A 15803-nucleotide genomic window follows, 5' to 3' on the forward strand; every position below is an offset into this window, starting at 1 on the left:
CCACTGGTCCTGACTGCTACTTAAATTGTATATGTTCTTTCCAGTCCTTATTTACAATGTAACTCCTAATCCTTCATAGTACAAACAGAAGAGTCTTTGATTTTGACATTTTTTTAATCATTCAATCTTACAGAATTGAATCATGCCATATTGCTATTTTTGCTCAGCAATTAGAAAATACTCACTGTCCAACAGTCCAAGAACTTTTAAGTATTACAAAATCCTTTTCCGTAATCTCATGTTAACAATACAGCCTTAGTTTAGAAGCATTTTCTAAAAGATGTTAAGCATTAACCTTGCAATTTGTGGTGTGCTTATGTTTATCGCCAAATAATTTGCAGCATTTTGTCAGTTATTTATCTAGTTATTTATATGTTTATCTGATGCCTATGCTGAAATATTCAAGGGCTTTGACAAGTGTGCTGTGTTAGCAGAAAATACTATTCAAGGGAGAAAAAAATATTCTTTTTCACTTGACTACTTCAATACAGCAAGTACAGTAGTTACTATATGATTTATTGAACAACCATTAGAAGGAAAGAGATGAAATAGATCAGCCAATCCCCTAAGTCATAGATACTGAATATCTACTTTGTGTGGGTTTATGTCTAAGATATCATGGGAGCTCCACAAAATATATAACAGTTACACAAATGGCAAAATAATGAACTTAGGATAAACATAAATTTTAAAAGGCTTGTACCTAATTTTTATTCTTTTTTGTTCCTCAAGTTCTTTTAAACTTAGAGCTTCCCTGGGCCTCAACCAGTGCCATCTGGGCAAAAATTCAATAACGTATGTGGAGATCATTATTGACCAAATATGTTATCAGATTTAGATGGTTTGATATGCAATTATTCTGAAGACCAATTAAATATCACACACGATGGTCTTTAATAGACAAAATTGTATTCTTATATGAATGATACATCTTAGTTTCCCATATCTGTTTTCTCTTTCCAGTATATATTTTTTGAATAAATATTAAAAACCTGCCACATGGACAAACCATGCCAGTGTTTCCTTTTCATCATATACAGTTATTTGAAGAGGTTGGCATTAATCTGTGAATTCTCCATCTAGCTCATCAGGAAATAGCTGCAAAGAAGGAATTGTCAAATAGTTACCTTGGTCCCTGTGGGAAGAGTGGGTCTCCTTATGGGGAAGATGGGAGAGACAAATTTAGGAAAAAGAACTGAGAATTGTCTTTTCTTCCTGATTCTTGCCTAAATTCAGATAACTTACTACAGATTCTATTTTCATCTTCTGAAATATCTAACCACTTTTTCAAAGGCTAGGTTTAATTGGGGAGGATTTTCCCTTCTACAAGGCTTGCTTCAATTCTAGACTCATTAAGATGTTGAAATATCTATTCTGGTGGTTCTTTCCTTAATGGTAACAGGTTGAATTCTGTCTAAAGTTTTACAGGTTCAGATGTTGAATCTTGTTAAGATGCAGATGTGTTCCAGGATCTCCACCTAGAACAGCCATTCAAAAACCCCAGAGTAGAGCTAAACATTGTGTGCATGTGAAGTATGACGCACACACAAAACTACAGTGTAGCTGAGAAATGATTGCAAAGATAAAACCATGCCTCGTGTACAAAACCCCACACATATAAAAATAATCATCTTCAACTTTATGTAATTTTTCATAAAATAGATTATTTAATATTAGTTTTTTTAACACAATATGAAAGTAAAATTTTAAAAGTGTAATTATTTGAAATGTACGAGAGTGCTTTACATTAAAAAATTGCAACTATATGCCCCTAAGCAAATCGATTAACTTCTCTGGTTGTGGTTTCCTCTTCTGCAAAACCAGAGGACTGGACCAGCTATTTCTCAGGTTTCTCTCAGGTCCAGTATTTAATAATTCTGTGACTCATTTTATGAAATTCGTCACACCTTAATTTATGAACTTCTAATTACATATCTGTATGTAGGCTTTTCTTAAAATGGTTTCATACCATTTGTTATATTAATACTTGCTTAACATTTAAGGAGAAATTAAAGATAGAGGAGAATGAACAAGAGACAGGAATAAGAAATAGTTCGTAAAGCCCAAAGTACTAAAAGGCATTACAGGCAATACAATTTTGTGGGTATTTTGAAGAAAAGGAAAGTCACTGTAAACTTTAGTTTCTATTTTGTGCCATGTATGTTATGGCTGCTAGTTACTTAATCTCACAACTACTCTAAAATAGATATTAATGTCCGGTGTATACTTCTAAGTAAACTATGGCTCAGAAAAATCCACATGCACTGAATTAGGAGGTAACACAGTTGAGGTCTTTGGGTTTGAGTGATTCTTTACATGCTCTTGCCAGATCATGATGCAGTCTTTGTTTATCAGGATGAAATAGCAAAAGAGAACTGCACATAGAAGGATTAAGTAGCACATGAAATGTCTAGGCTCCTAAAGAGTTCCAAAATAATATCTTTTATCAACATTTGAATCTTTATTAAAAAATTCTTACCCAGAATAAATTGAAATAAAGTATAAAAGACCACATATAGTGCTAACAAAGACTTATGTCTGCTGATGCTATGCTATTCAGTGATACAATAATGCTAATCATAGCAATAAAATATTTACTAAATAAATATGGATTGAAGCTTTGAGCAAAGGCCATCATTGTTTTTCTCATAACACAGAACTACTTTCACAAGAATGATATGTGCATAAAATTTGCCCTCTACAAGAGATTACCTAAAGAATTATTGTTATTTTGTAGAAGGTTTGTATTGCACTTCAAATCCAATAATGAATATTGAGGGCTTTCTGTTCAGATCTATGAAATAAAGGATAATTTATGCTTATTCATATAATAACTAAGAAGCTATCAAATATTTATCATTGGATTGAAGCAATGGAAATGGTGAGAAGAAGGGAGAATGAATCTATTTTTAAAAGAAGAAAAATGCAATTAAGTCTTTTTGGGGTATAAGAATTTGCAGAACTATTATAAATAGAAGGGCCCATCTCAGCTTGATTACTTCAAAACAGCTTCCTGCAACCTCCCACCAAGCAGATGAGCAATTAGTATAATCATAGCAATAAGTCAAAGACACTTGCTTTTCAAACTTGTATTGCAACTTTTCCTTTTGGCATTGCTCCTAGCCTATTCCAGTTCCACACAGAGACACAAATGCACATATTTAATAAAATTTTATTTGGTAAAAGGCAAATGCCTAGGCTTGACTCCTTTTTTTGTATCAAGGTTAAGTAAAGGGCACTGAACAAGTGAAGCTGTGCTGAAAACAACAGTGGCCAAGGCAGAGATATTCTTATACCTCAACCCGTTGTGCAGATGGAAGTCTGGCCAAAAAACCATAAAGCATCAAGTCTGACTGTGAGTCAATCTGTCAGCACAAGTACAAGGTGACTCAGGAAAAGATTGCATTTTGTTTTCTGGGAAATACTCAGGGGTTCTAGTACATTTATGAGTGTTGGATATTGTTTTCAGGAAAGGATAAAAACTACTTCATAAATAGAAAGAATGAACTTTTAATAATTGATTCTCTGCTAAAAAAACAGAGTAAGAGTAACCCAGGCGAATTCGTTTTTTAAAGAAATTTTCAATAGGCAGATATTAAACCTACACTTCAGTTTGAGATACTTCCATATTTGTAAATCTTATGCTACTAAGTTGACTCAGTACACAATAAATTGTTTCTAAGAAGCAGCAGCACAGTAAAACAGGCTTTGCAACGCCAGTCATGTGACCTTTTAAACTATGTTTTTAGAGTGTCTAATTTTAAGGTTTGCTTTAGGTTCAATCTACAAATTTAATTAATTGTTACAAGTTGCCAAATTATTGGTTTGTCTGGATCTTCTATGTTAACAGGAATTTAAAGGAATGTTTAATGTTGTTGAATAATAGGGAGAAGAGAGAGCTTTAGATCTTTGATTTTTCAGTCTTCCTGGTATTGCTAGGTATTTTAAATACCCAGCATATGTCTATTCCATTTTGTCAATTATGACAGCCTTGATTTTTCACTAGTTTGGGAGTTCTTTTATGAGTGTTTCCAAATGCTTTCTTTCTTTTTTTCCCTAATTAAAGAAATTCACCAACTTATGGGGGAAAACATCAATATCAACTTTTTATGAAATTCTGCTGAGAGGTTACAGAAGGTATACAGCAAAATACATTTAAAACATTTCAACTATTAAAGGACAACTATTTTTTTTTATTGAGGATAAGCATTTTTTATGGTCAAAAGGAATCTGACTTTTCTGTTGAAATGTTATATAGAAAGACCTGAACACACATAGATACTAAGGCTGAGTTCTCAGGGAATAGTATTCTACCTCCCCAAAAAACTTTGCTTACTGAACACATTATTTTAAGAAGAGAGATTATTAGTAACAGTGATAAGTATCGAGACATAAGATCAAAATGGAAAAACAGAAAGGACAGAAGATAGGTTTCTAATAGTGTAAATTATCCTGAAACTGGATACATGGAAAGTTTAGAATAACAGGAAGGAAGGAGAAACTTTAGAGGCAGAAATTCAAGGTCAAAGGTCATCACCATATAGGAATTTGAATCAGCTAGGAAAGATAATTGCAAACCTTGACTTTGTCTTTAAATGTCACAAAAGGAAAAGAACAGTACAAGTATTTCAATACACAATTTACCATAGATGCCATACCATGATGATACAGAAGACTGAAAGAATGCAGTTGAAATATATCAATGTAAATACATTATTATTTGAAATATAAAGGCAAATACCTCACAATGTTGTGGAATTTGGCTTATTTTTAAAGAATAACTCAGTTTTAAGTAACATGCATATTATGGGCTGAGTTTTGTTCTCCCAAATTCATGTGTTGAAGTCCTAACCTTCAGTACCTCAGAATGTGACTGTATTTGAAGATAAGGTCTTTAAAGGGGTGATTAAGTTAAAATAAGGTCTTTAGGGCGGACATTAATCCAGCATGGTTGGTGTTCGTATAAGAAACAGAAAGTTGGACACAGACATGGACAAAGACCATGTGAAGACATAGGAAGAAGATGGCTGTGTACAAGTTCAGAAGAGAGCCCTCTGAAGACACCAATCCTGCCAACATCTTAATCTTGGACTTCCATCCTCCAGAACTTCAAGGAAATACATTTCAGTTGGTTAAGGCATCCACTCTATCCTGCTTTGTTATGGCAACCCCTAGATAACTAATTCAGTTGGAAAGCATTTTATTCAAAGGAAATTAGAAGAGAGAAGTTTCTACAGAACAGGAAACACTGATAATTCTTTTAGAAGACATGAAGAACCTCTTAGATTTCATCTGGCCCAAGTGCCCTTGCAATCAATAAGCTTCATGAGGGTCCACATTTGATTTTCCTCATTTTGGAAATGAGTAGTAATTACCCAGAGTGACATGTTGAGAAAAAACTGAAAAACCACAAGGCCTTTAGGTGAGGGTGGGTGTGGAGGGAAGGGGTGAGCTCTAAATGAAGCATGTTCTATATTGATCAGTGATGTCTTCCCTGGGTGAGGGGTAGTGAGTGACCACACACATGCATGTGTTGACCCAGAATTATATGGTAATTTTTTAATTCAAATGTCTCTGTGTATGAATCCGTTTGTTCATGGGTCACTACTCTGGTCACCTTTAGGGTTATTTCATGTATTCCCTCATTCTTTATTTGACCAAATAGAAAAGTTTAGATATAAATAAAAACTATGAGACAAATTAAAACTATATAATGTGTTGAATACTATTTTTTTTTGAGTGAGGCAAGGAAAGCCATCCTATAGTTACTGTTTTCTAGTAGGTGAGCTCTTTCACAAAATGATAAAGCTAGAGAAGGTTACTATGATACTTAAATAGCACAGCTACTTAAAGGGTTGATATCCACATTTTCCAGATCTTACAGTTTTTAAATATTAAATGCATAGCAAAATATGATAGTCATTACAGTAATCATCTTTTCTGGATGCTGAGGGAGGGAAGATAGTAATATTTTTGCCTTACTTGCCTATTACCTCATATTACCTGCATTCTCAGAGGTTATAGGGTTCTTGCCCCTTGCTTTTGAAAATGTGATGCAAAGACATGGCATTCTCCTCATTTTCTTTTCCATTTTGATGTACTTTAGTGGCTGGAGTTAACTCTGCAATATTAAGCCCCAAATGGCTTCAACTTTGTCACTGAGGAAAGACTCTAAATCTGAAAAGATCTTTCCCATTCTGGTCTGCCTTACAGTTGCTCCTCCTTCCCTTGGGCAGGGAACCCAGAGAATCAGAAGCAGATCTTCTTGCTCTGGGGTCACTCTGTCAGCTTTGATGCTGACCAGCAAGGGATACTCAGCTACTGTTAGAGCAATTTTTTGAGGGGAGGAAGGAAGCTGCATAACCTGATTAAGTATCAGTACATCATTTTTAAAGAGATGTTATGTTCGATTCAGAACCATCCTCCTTTCTAGGAACATGCCAATTATTGGCTAATCAATATTCTCAGTACCACCCTCCAAATCTCTACAATGTTAATGCTATTTTTAACATTGGATCTACAACAGGAGACCTATTATTCTGCTGAATATTCTGAAATTAGAGGCATAAAGATGACAGAAAAAGCAATTCAGAGATGGATCAAGAAATATTATAAAATATCAGGGAGACTATTTCCATATAGTCTCTATTGCATATTATTTTTAATTTTTCAAATTTAGTTCCTTTGTTTTTGAAAACTAAGCTACTTATGTTTTGTACTTTTTAGGCATGTATTCTTTTCTATCCTGAGGTCATTAGTCACAAATTAATCTTTTACATTAATTTATCAGTATGACTTTTCTTCTGTGAATTTCAGATCGGTTTGTCAAGGCTCTTTGAAACAGTTACTCTTGTCCTCATTGTAGAGATGGTGATACTAAGGCAGAAAATGGTAAGGTAATTTATTCATAATTTCCGAGAACTCTATACCCTGTCAACTTCAAATTACAAATCATAGTGCATGCTGGGGCATATGTTGGGCTTCCCTTTGATTAACAGGGAGGAGGTTGGGCTTGATGACCTCTGCAGGAGGCTTCCAGCTCTGTAATACCACGATCTTAATTCTGATGAATGGTCCTGATGGTAACTAGAACCAAGCTACTCCCCAACTCTTTAGTTCAAAACTTAAGACAAATCACACACTCATGCAAAATATTTGTTCTCCCTACTAATTCATAGGGTAAAATATCAATTCCTGCTAAGCATTGTTATATTCTGATTTAGTCATCAGTGTGAGTTGATGAAAGGACCTATCTTATTTACACTGTTGTTTAGAAACTGTATGGGGATTTTGAACTGGGGGAAGGACACAGCGGGAAGTTTGGTTCCAGCTCAGTGAATGACATGTCCGTACTGGACAATGTAGCATAGTTTCTCCTAAGCTTCCAATCTGGGCATCAGCTGACTACACTCACAAAATAAGCTGGTGATATTTAGATTTTACCAAGACTAATTAAGCAAGATGCATATTTCCCAGTAGATATCTGTGACTGAGGTGTGAATTTAATTTTTTTTAAATTAACAAAGTGATTTTCTGTAGTCTCTTTTGTTAAATTAGTTTTTATTTTCATTCCAATACTTTGATTCTTGGTTCATAGGAAGAACAATAACCTCATTTGATTGTAATTAAATAAGGGGGAAAACATTTTACTTTTTTTTTTATTATTGCTTCTGAACTCCGAAGGAAGGAAATGACATACCTTAAATAAGGACAGAAGATCCTCTGAGTGGAACTATGATAGCAGTTACTGTGTATCAGATTTTCTTGAGCATTAAGATCTTCTTTTAGAAGTATGTTTATCACCCTACAAACCTTTCTGGAGGTTTAATGTAAACTTGGAGTAGCTGGTAGAGGTGTTGGGATTTGAATGAGGTTTCTGTTCCTTTACTATTGCCTTAGTTTCTCTTGCTCATCGGACCAAAGTTTGGAATCTAGTCTCATCTTCGTGTATTTTGAAAATCTAACAAATCTAGAAGATGGTGTGAATGTGCATATATTTAGACAATTTAAAATTTTGTCAGGGACATGAAAGAAAGACATGTTTTCTAACAAAACAGAAAAAAACAAAAATAAGAACAGAATGCTTTTAACATTGCTTAAAGAACTACAGAACTATGGTGGCAAAGTGAGTATGTCATACAAGGTAGGCTATGTAAATCTATGTGTGATAATTGTGTGTAATTCATTGATAGGGGATGTACTTTCTACTTAACACATGTTCTCCTCCTAGATACCTTGCCTATAGGTACAGAAGTATCTATTATATTGGTTTAGGCTGATTCTACGGGATATTTCTCTTAATGGAAGCTGAAGCAGAGAGAAACTCTATTGGCAGATGCAAGTGACCTTTTCATCACAATGAGTTACTGAAGGATGGACTCTTAAGCTATGGACTATTGCTGAAATCAAGGCTGCTATAATGCAGTTATACTTTCGTAAGTCTGAATAGAAGAAAAAGTCACATCATGGAAAAGAGAACTCAATCAAATATTGGACTTCCACACTATTTATATGTACTGTGTTCTTAATAAATATTCTCATAAATACCTGCAAAATTCATGGGGTTTTTTTTTTGCTTCCAGTGTTTGGCAATCTTGGAGACATGTGATACCTTGGTTTAGGAGCTGTAGAGCTCTGACAGAAGACCCATATTATAATTCCTGCATAACTAAGAAAAAGAAAGTGGATGATACCAATTAAAAAAAAAGACTTAGAACCAGAAAGCTGACCTGAAAAGCCGTACATAATGTGTTGATATTTTCAGAAATTGAAATTTATTTGAAAGTTTCTGGTACTTCATTGCAAAATATGATGGAAACTGACAAAAATATAAAGTGAAAGTTTTCCTAATGATAGCTCATTCTCCAAAAGTTTATTCTACAAAGATGAATGAAGACAAAATTTTAAATATCACAACCACCCTCTTATTTGATGTTCACTGAGAAAGGAGATATTGTTTTTTTCTCTTAAATTATCCCCAGATTGTAATAATAATGTGTATTAACATGATTAATATTATTATTTATTGATAATTTTAATAACTTTTAAATCTATATTGTAGGTTTCGATACTTCAAAATCTTTGTTTTAAAATTAAAAGCCCAAGCCCATATGAAAAGATACAAATTTTAACAGATTTTATCTGGCATTTAAAAGGCACTGCCACAGTTTGGCTAACTTAGACAAATATGTCTATCTGGACATTGTAAGTGATTTGGTAGAAATAAAGGCATTACACATGTGGATGCACACCCACTTACATAGTATCGCTGGTAAAACCTTTAAAGATTAGTTTGAGGCCGGGCGCGGTGGCTCACGCCTGTAATCCCACCACTTTGGGAGGCCGAGGCGGGCGGATCACGAGGTCAGGAGATCGAGACCATCCCGGCTAACACAGTGAAACCCTGTCTCTACTAAAAATGCAAAAAATTAGCCGGGCGAGGTGGCGGGCACCTGTAGTCCCAGCTACTCGGGAGGCTGAGGCAGGAGAATGGTGTGAACCCCGGGGGGTGGAGCCTGCAGTGAGCCGAGATCACGCCACTGCACTCCAGCCTGGGCGACAGCAAGACTGTCTCAAAAAAAAAAAAAAAAAAAGATTAGTTTGAACAGCAAAACCATATGAGAATATGAAGCTGCCACCTTAATAGCATTCTTTATGTTTATTTTTAATAAAGAAATAGCTTTATTTTGGCATAACTAGTATAGGAAATGAAGTTGAATTTGTGTCACATTGTACTGAATAGGTTAGGCATAGGACATTTAGAACCTAAGGTTTTTTTTTTTTTTTTTTTGAGACGGAGTCTTGCTCTGTCCCCCAGGCTGGGGTGCAGTGGCGTGATATCGGCTCACTGCAAGCTCCGCCTCCCGGGTTCATGCCATTCTCCTGCCTCAGCCTCCCGAGTAGCTGGGACTACAGGCGCCCGCCACCACGCCTGGCTAATTTTTTGTATTTTTAGTAGAGACAGGGTTTCACCGTGTTAGCCGGAATCGTCTTGATCTCCTGACGTCGTGATCCACCCGCCTTGGCCTCCCAAAGTGCTAGGATTATAGGCGTGGGCAACCGCGCCCGGTCCCTAAGGTTTTTTAATGTAAGTCAATGTTTTACTTGAATATAAGTAATTAATCAGTATGTAATGTGATTTGGGGGCCATAGGGTAACTTAGTTTTCATATCCTAAACAAACCTACATTTTTAGTTGCTTTCAGACAGTAGGGAAATGCTTCAAAGAAATGACCAACAACCAAGTTCAGATGGGCAAGATCTTACCAGTTATATAAAAAGAAGCCTCAAATGCTGTTAACTTGCATATGGACAACCAGATTTATGCCATAAAATAGGAAACACTTCTATTATTGCATATAAAACTTAAAAAAAGTTTTAATTTTAAACATATAAATCATACTTAATCTAACAATACGCACATTATGCGAAAATGCCATCTAACTCTTTGCCTTTCAAGTTCGTATAATATTATAGAAAACTCAGATATTTTCTTCATCTTTCTTTTTTAAAAACAGATTCATTACCTTGTAGGTTTCAGTTAGTTAATACTGAACAGGGATTCAGGGAAGGATTCTTTTTTAAATTATTGAAGAGATCTGAATATGTTTATAAACTGAGACAGATATCCCAGTGGAGGAATAATGAAACCAAAAACTGATGAAATCTGTTCACAGTCCTGGAGCAGACAAACAATGGAGACAGGGGAATTGGAGGTTAAAATTATATCATCTGCAAGTGGGTGTAGAAATTTGCTCTTTCAATGCTGTGAGCACATTGCTTCTCTGATATAATCCTGGACATGCCCAATTATCCTATTATTTGTGATGTTTATAGATATATATATAATTGGTGAGATGCATTTCTGAGTTTGAAATAGCTTTGAATACTGATTATTTTATTTTATTGATACCTAATATTTTATATATTTGTGGAGTACATGTGAGTATTTGTTGATATATTATTATTTGTGCTTACTTTTATGCATGACTTTTCTCTTTTCACATTGGCTCCAGGAGAATTAGAAATTAGGAAGAAAACAAAGAGCAAGTTTTGGTCATTGGTTGGCTGGAGGTTGGTTTCCTTTCCTTTTGTTTTCAAACTTCCAAAGAGGATCTTGAAGCATTCATCAGAAATAATCGGAGGTGTGGCCGGGCGTTGTGGCTCACACCTGTAATCCCAGCACTTTGGGAGGCTGAGGTGGGTGGATCACTTGAGGCCAGGAGTTCAAGACCAGCCTGGCCAATATGGCAAATCCCCGTCTCCACTAAAAATACAAAAATTAGCTGGTGTGGTAGTGAGCTCCTGTAGTCCCATCTACTAGGAGACTGAGGCAGGAGAATCACTTGAACCCAGGAGGCAGAGGTTGCAGTGAGCTGAAATCCCACCACTGCACTTCAGCCTGGGTGACAGAGCCAGATTTTGTCTCAAAAAAAAAAAAAAAAAAAAAAAAAAGAAAGAAAAAGAAATAATAATTGGAGGTGTAAGGGAGCAATGTCTTAATTGACAGGCTGTGGAGCAGCTATTATTGCTAGAAGCAACAAACAATGAGGGAATGGAACCAATGCCTAAGACCACCTACTGGCCACCAGGTGAGCACCATGTCACAGCAGGGCTGGGGATTTGCACTGGCTCTTCTCTTTAGGGCTCAGAAGTGTTGCCCAATGGGAGCTCCTTGACTATTGCTTGTTGGTCATCCTAAAATATTGATGGCTGCTTGTGTCCCGAGATATCCTCAGCCCTGTTTGTATATTTCCCTTTCCAATGTGTACCCTAGAACACTTACCAATTCCCCTGGGTTCTGAAGTGGGGTCCAAGATGAGCCAAGATGAGCACTTGTCCTTCAAGAGATTGGAAAGCAGTGACGTCTCAGCTGTTTTACACAGTTAGACACTGGGGATCCATTCAGTGCTTTTTGGAAAGGAAACATAAACATGGCAAGACTTCATGCTTAGGTAGCAAATTACAATTTCCAAACTCTTTTTATACCTTCAATATTAAATTCAGTGTTCTAATTATGGTAAATGTTCTAATTATGGTAAACCACCAAGGTTATAGCCTGACTTTTTGAGGCTTGAAATTTATACTGTTTAGACAGCTTTTGTTAGGAAAAATAATTAAAAGGTATAAATTCAAAATTAGGTTGCAACATAACTATTTCTTTTTTTCTTTTTCTTTTTTCCTTTTTTTTTTTTTTTGAGACAGAGTCTCACTTCATCGCCCAGGCTGGAGTAGAGTGGCAAGACCTCAGCTCACTGCAACCTCCACCTCCCAGGTTCAAGCAAGTCTCCTGCCTCAGCCTCCCAAGTAGCTGGGATTTGAGGCACCCACCACTATGCACGTCCAATTTTTGTGTGTGTGTGTTTTTGTATTTTTAGTGGAGACGGGGTTTCACCATTTTGGCCAGCCTGGTCTCGAACTCCCGACCTCAGGTGATCCACACGCCTCAGCCTCCAAAAGTGCGGGGATTACAGGTGTCAGCCACCGTGCCGGACCTAACTATTTCTTTAAAATGAGACATCACAACAATAAATTACAAAATTTTAAAAGCTGAAAAACTGCAAAATCAGAAAATCCAGAAAATAGCATAATATTTGAAAGAATCAACTGCCTCAACCATGTCTGTACATTTTTTTTCTATTTTTGGCCACACATTTCTGGACACTTCTCCATATTACACAATATATAATATTTTCCTTAGAAACAAAATGATATTCATTCTTGCCTCTAGCATAATCCTTTCTTTAAAAAATTAACAATAAAAATAAACTAAAATAAATTTAAATACTTGACAGTTTAGAAAGTTTACTTCAGCTTCAGACTAGTCATTGAAGATGTCATAAAAATTTTCAAAGTTGTCATATTTAGAAGCTGTGGTCTCATAGAAAAAATATCTACAAAGTGTTTGCTGAGCACGATCCTTCTCAAATATACTTTATGTTCTTCTGATATAGGTTTGTGCCCAAGAAGCACACATTTCTGGTAAATTTCATGTGTGTAAGTCTCATACAAATTACATGAGAAATTGATAATTTGCATATTTTTAATAACTTCCATTTTGATCAATAATTAATAAGAACCTATCCTTCACTTAGAATTTTACACAGCTAATTCTTGGAAGAATTGTCCTCATATTTTTTCTGGCCTTGTACATTTCAGTATTGTTTTTAATCCAATGCTCACACACTTTGGGTGCCAGTCATCATGGGACAGATTCATTTTGCTGTAGCATTCCTGGCCCTGTACATTGGTGTCATGATGCCAGGACAGTCAGCACAATGGGAGGCATGACTATTGCTGTAGCCCAGTCCCACACATGGAGAGAAGGCGACAACATAACCATATATTAAAATGACTACAAACCACATCAATACATTCTAATGAAATCAAGCTAAATTATCCTATACCAATTATCTACAGCTATGCAAGAAAAAAAAAGTCCCACATTATGGTGGTTTAAAACAGTAAACATTGTATTGCTTACAGTTTTGTTGGTTGGATATTTGGGGCTCAGTGGGGATGGCTTGTTTCTACTCCATGTGATGTCAGCTGGGGTGACTTGATTAGGGCTAAGAGATCAAAGATTGCGTCATTCTCAATAAATGGAGCTTTGCCGTTAACTGTCAAACTAGGGCAATGTGGTTCTCTTCCATGTGGCTTCACTCTCCATATGGTAGTTCATTCACCATGATCTTTCTCTCCACATGTTCTCTGTCTCCCCAGGCTAGCCTGGACCTCTTTTTGTGGAGACTGGATTCCAAGATTGAAAGTAGAAGCTACATGTTTTCTCCAAGCAGGACTTTAAGAGTTCATTTCTGCAACATTTTATTGATGAAAGCAAGTCACAAGACCAGACTGTTTCAAGGGGTGGAGAAATAGACCCTACTTCTTGATGGAGGGAGCAGTAGAGTTACATTGCAAAGGGATCTGGACAAAAAAAGGAGTGATTTATTAGGAACCATGTTTAACAATTTACCACAATCCCCAGTGCAACTCCCTGTTAGCTGGAGACATTACAGAAATGTCTACAACTACTGCAATGCCACTTGACCTTAGGGGTGATGTGACCCAGGGTAAAGAGATGGTGGTCTTAACCAATCACAGTTAAGACAGTTTAGTTTTGGAAGGTATAAAAAATATGTAACAACATGAATGCACTTTTAGGGTCAGACAAGAGACTTGGAAAGAGCCTGTAAAAGGGAGGAGCCCTGAGGCCTAAGCCTCATGAGTGTCAATGCTTACCTGTATCTAGGCACTGGCATCCCCCTTTTGATAAGGCCAAGATTGATTGTTTTCCTTTCCTACCTACCCCATATCTAATTGATGTGCGAACACTGTTGACACACAAAAGAACCCTAAATTCAACAATTTGTGAAGAATTTTTACACTAACATGTTAGTTCAAAAACTCAACATTGCTTGCTAAGACTGCTGCAATAAACTCCTCTATGATCCCCTAATTTGATTCTTACTCCTCTTATTTTTTACACAGTCATCAGAGTAAATCTTTTCAAAGGTAAATTGGATTTTATGACTTTTCTGCTTCTAATTAGTTTCATCTATACATTAAAATATATTTCCAAACTATTCTACACTGGTCTGTCACTAGCCACCTCCAGAATGTGATTTTCAACCATTTTCTCTATTTTGCTCTCTATCTCCCTTTCTCTCTGCTCTATTTTTATTATTTTTAACCACTGCTAGAATATAAGATCCAACTTAAGAAGAGAGATTTTTGTCTATCAGCTTATTCCCTGGGCCTAGCCTAGCACAAGGTAGTGGCACAATAAGCATTTATTAAATAAGTAGATATTATATAATTAAAATTTAGCAACAAATTCTATAAGATATATATTATCACTCAATTTGAGTCAAAAAGTTCTGATGAAATAATCAAAATCACCTTAAGCATACGAAAGAGTTAAGGCCCAGACATTATTCTACTGCTGTCTCTACTAAACACATGCTTATTTCTAAACACAGGCTTATTTCAGTGAGAGATTAACAACTCAGATTCTTACTAGTATAAAGGAGTACCATGAACCCATGAAAGCTGGCTTTATTTCTGAATCTGTTTTCCCTTTTAATTAATAGCAAAACATTTACAAAGGAATAATTAATAGGCACTTACTCTTGGCATACCATGCTGGAACATGTGGTCATTCATGGTAGGGAGCTTTTAGACATGATTTCTACATCAACCCCACTGTTATCTCTCCAGAGTTGAAGCTATAAGACAATTCAAAAATAATATGGTAGTCAATTCTGTTTTCTCAGACAGCTCTCACTCACAAACGGATGATGAGTGACTTTTTATTAAGTTCCAGAAAAGAAATCACAGACTATCTTTTAAGAAGTCAGAGTCTCTTTTTTACTTGCTGATGAGGCACAGGACATGGAAATACATCCTCGGCATCCAATAATGACAGACCTTCCAGATCTTATTGTGCTGGGCACCACATGGTTAAGCTTTTTACTGTGTTAATTTGGTTTTGCAAAGGCCATTTATAAATAGAGTTATGAGGAGATGTATGGAAGAAAGGAGAGAAGAGTGGGAACAAAGCAAAGCTAACGTAAATACTACCATATCATAAGCATCCTGGTTAGAGACAGTGTTGATTACGCTCAATGTCACTTTTTCTCCCTGTGGGATTGGACAGTGAAGTTTCTCAGCTATCCTGGGGAGCCAGAGCATAAATTGAAACGAGCTGCCTCAGGCTCCAGGCAGGGGAAGAAAAACAAGAACCAATTCCTTTGCCTTGAAAAAGATACAATAAGCAAATAAGTAGAGGTTTAGTAAGGAACT

At 36.0% G+C, this 15803-nt stretch overlaps 1 long non-coding RNA gene across 1 annotated transcript in view; it reads left to right on the forward strand.

Moving 5' to 3' along the window:
• The window catches only part of LOC129463464 (uncharacterized), a 119220-nt gene extending 104763 nt beyond the window's left edge, over positions 1 to 14457 (forward strand). The window contains exon 2 of the long non-coding RNA XR_008651187.1: positions 13722 to 14457. This is a non-coding gene — a long non-coding RNA (uncharacterized lncRNA). The remainder of the gene's footprint in view (positions 1 to 13721) is intronic.
• The last annotated feature ends 1346 nt before the right edge of the window (positions 14458 to 15803 follow it).

Source organism: Symphalangus syndactylus, chromosome 2, assembly GCF_028878055.3.
Source record: "Symphalangus syndactylus isolate Jambi chromosome 2, NHGRI_mSymSyn1-v2.1_pri, whole genome shotgun sequence".
NCBI lineage: Eukaryota > Metazoa > Chordata > Mammalia > Primates > Hylobatidae > Symphalangus > Symphalangus syndactylus.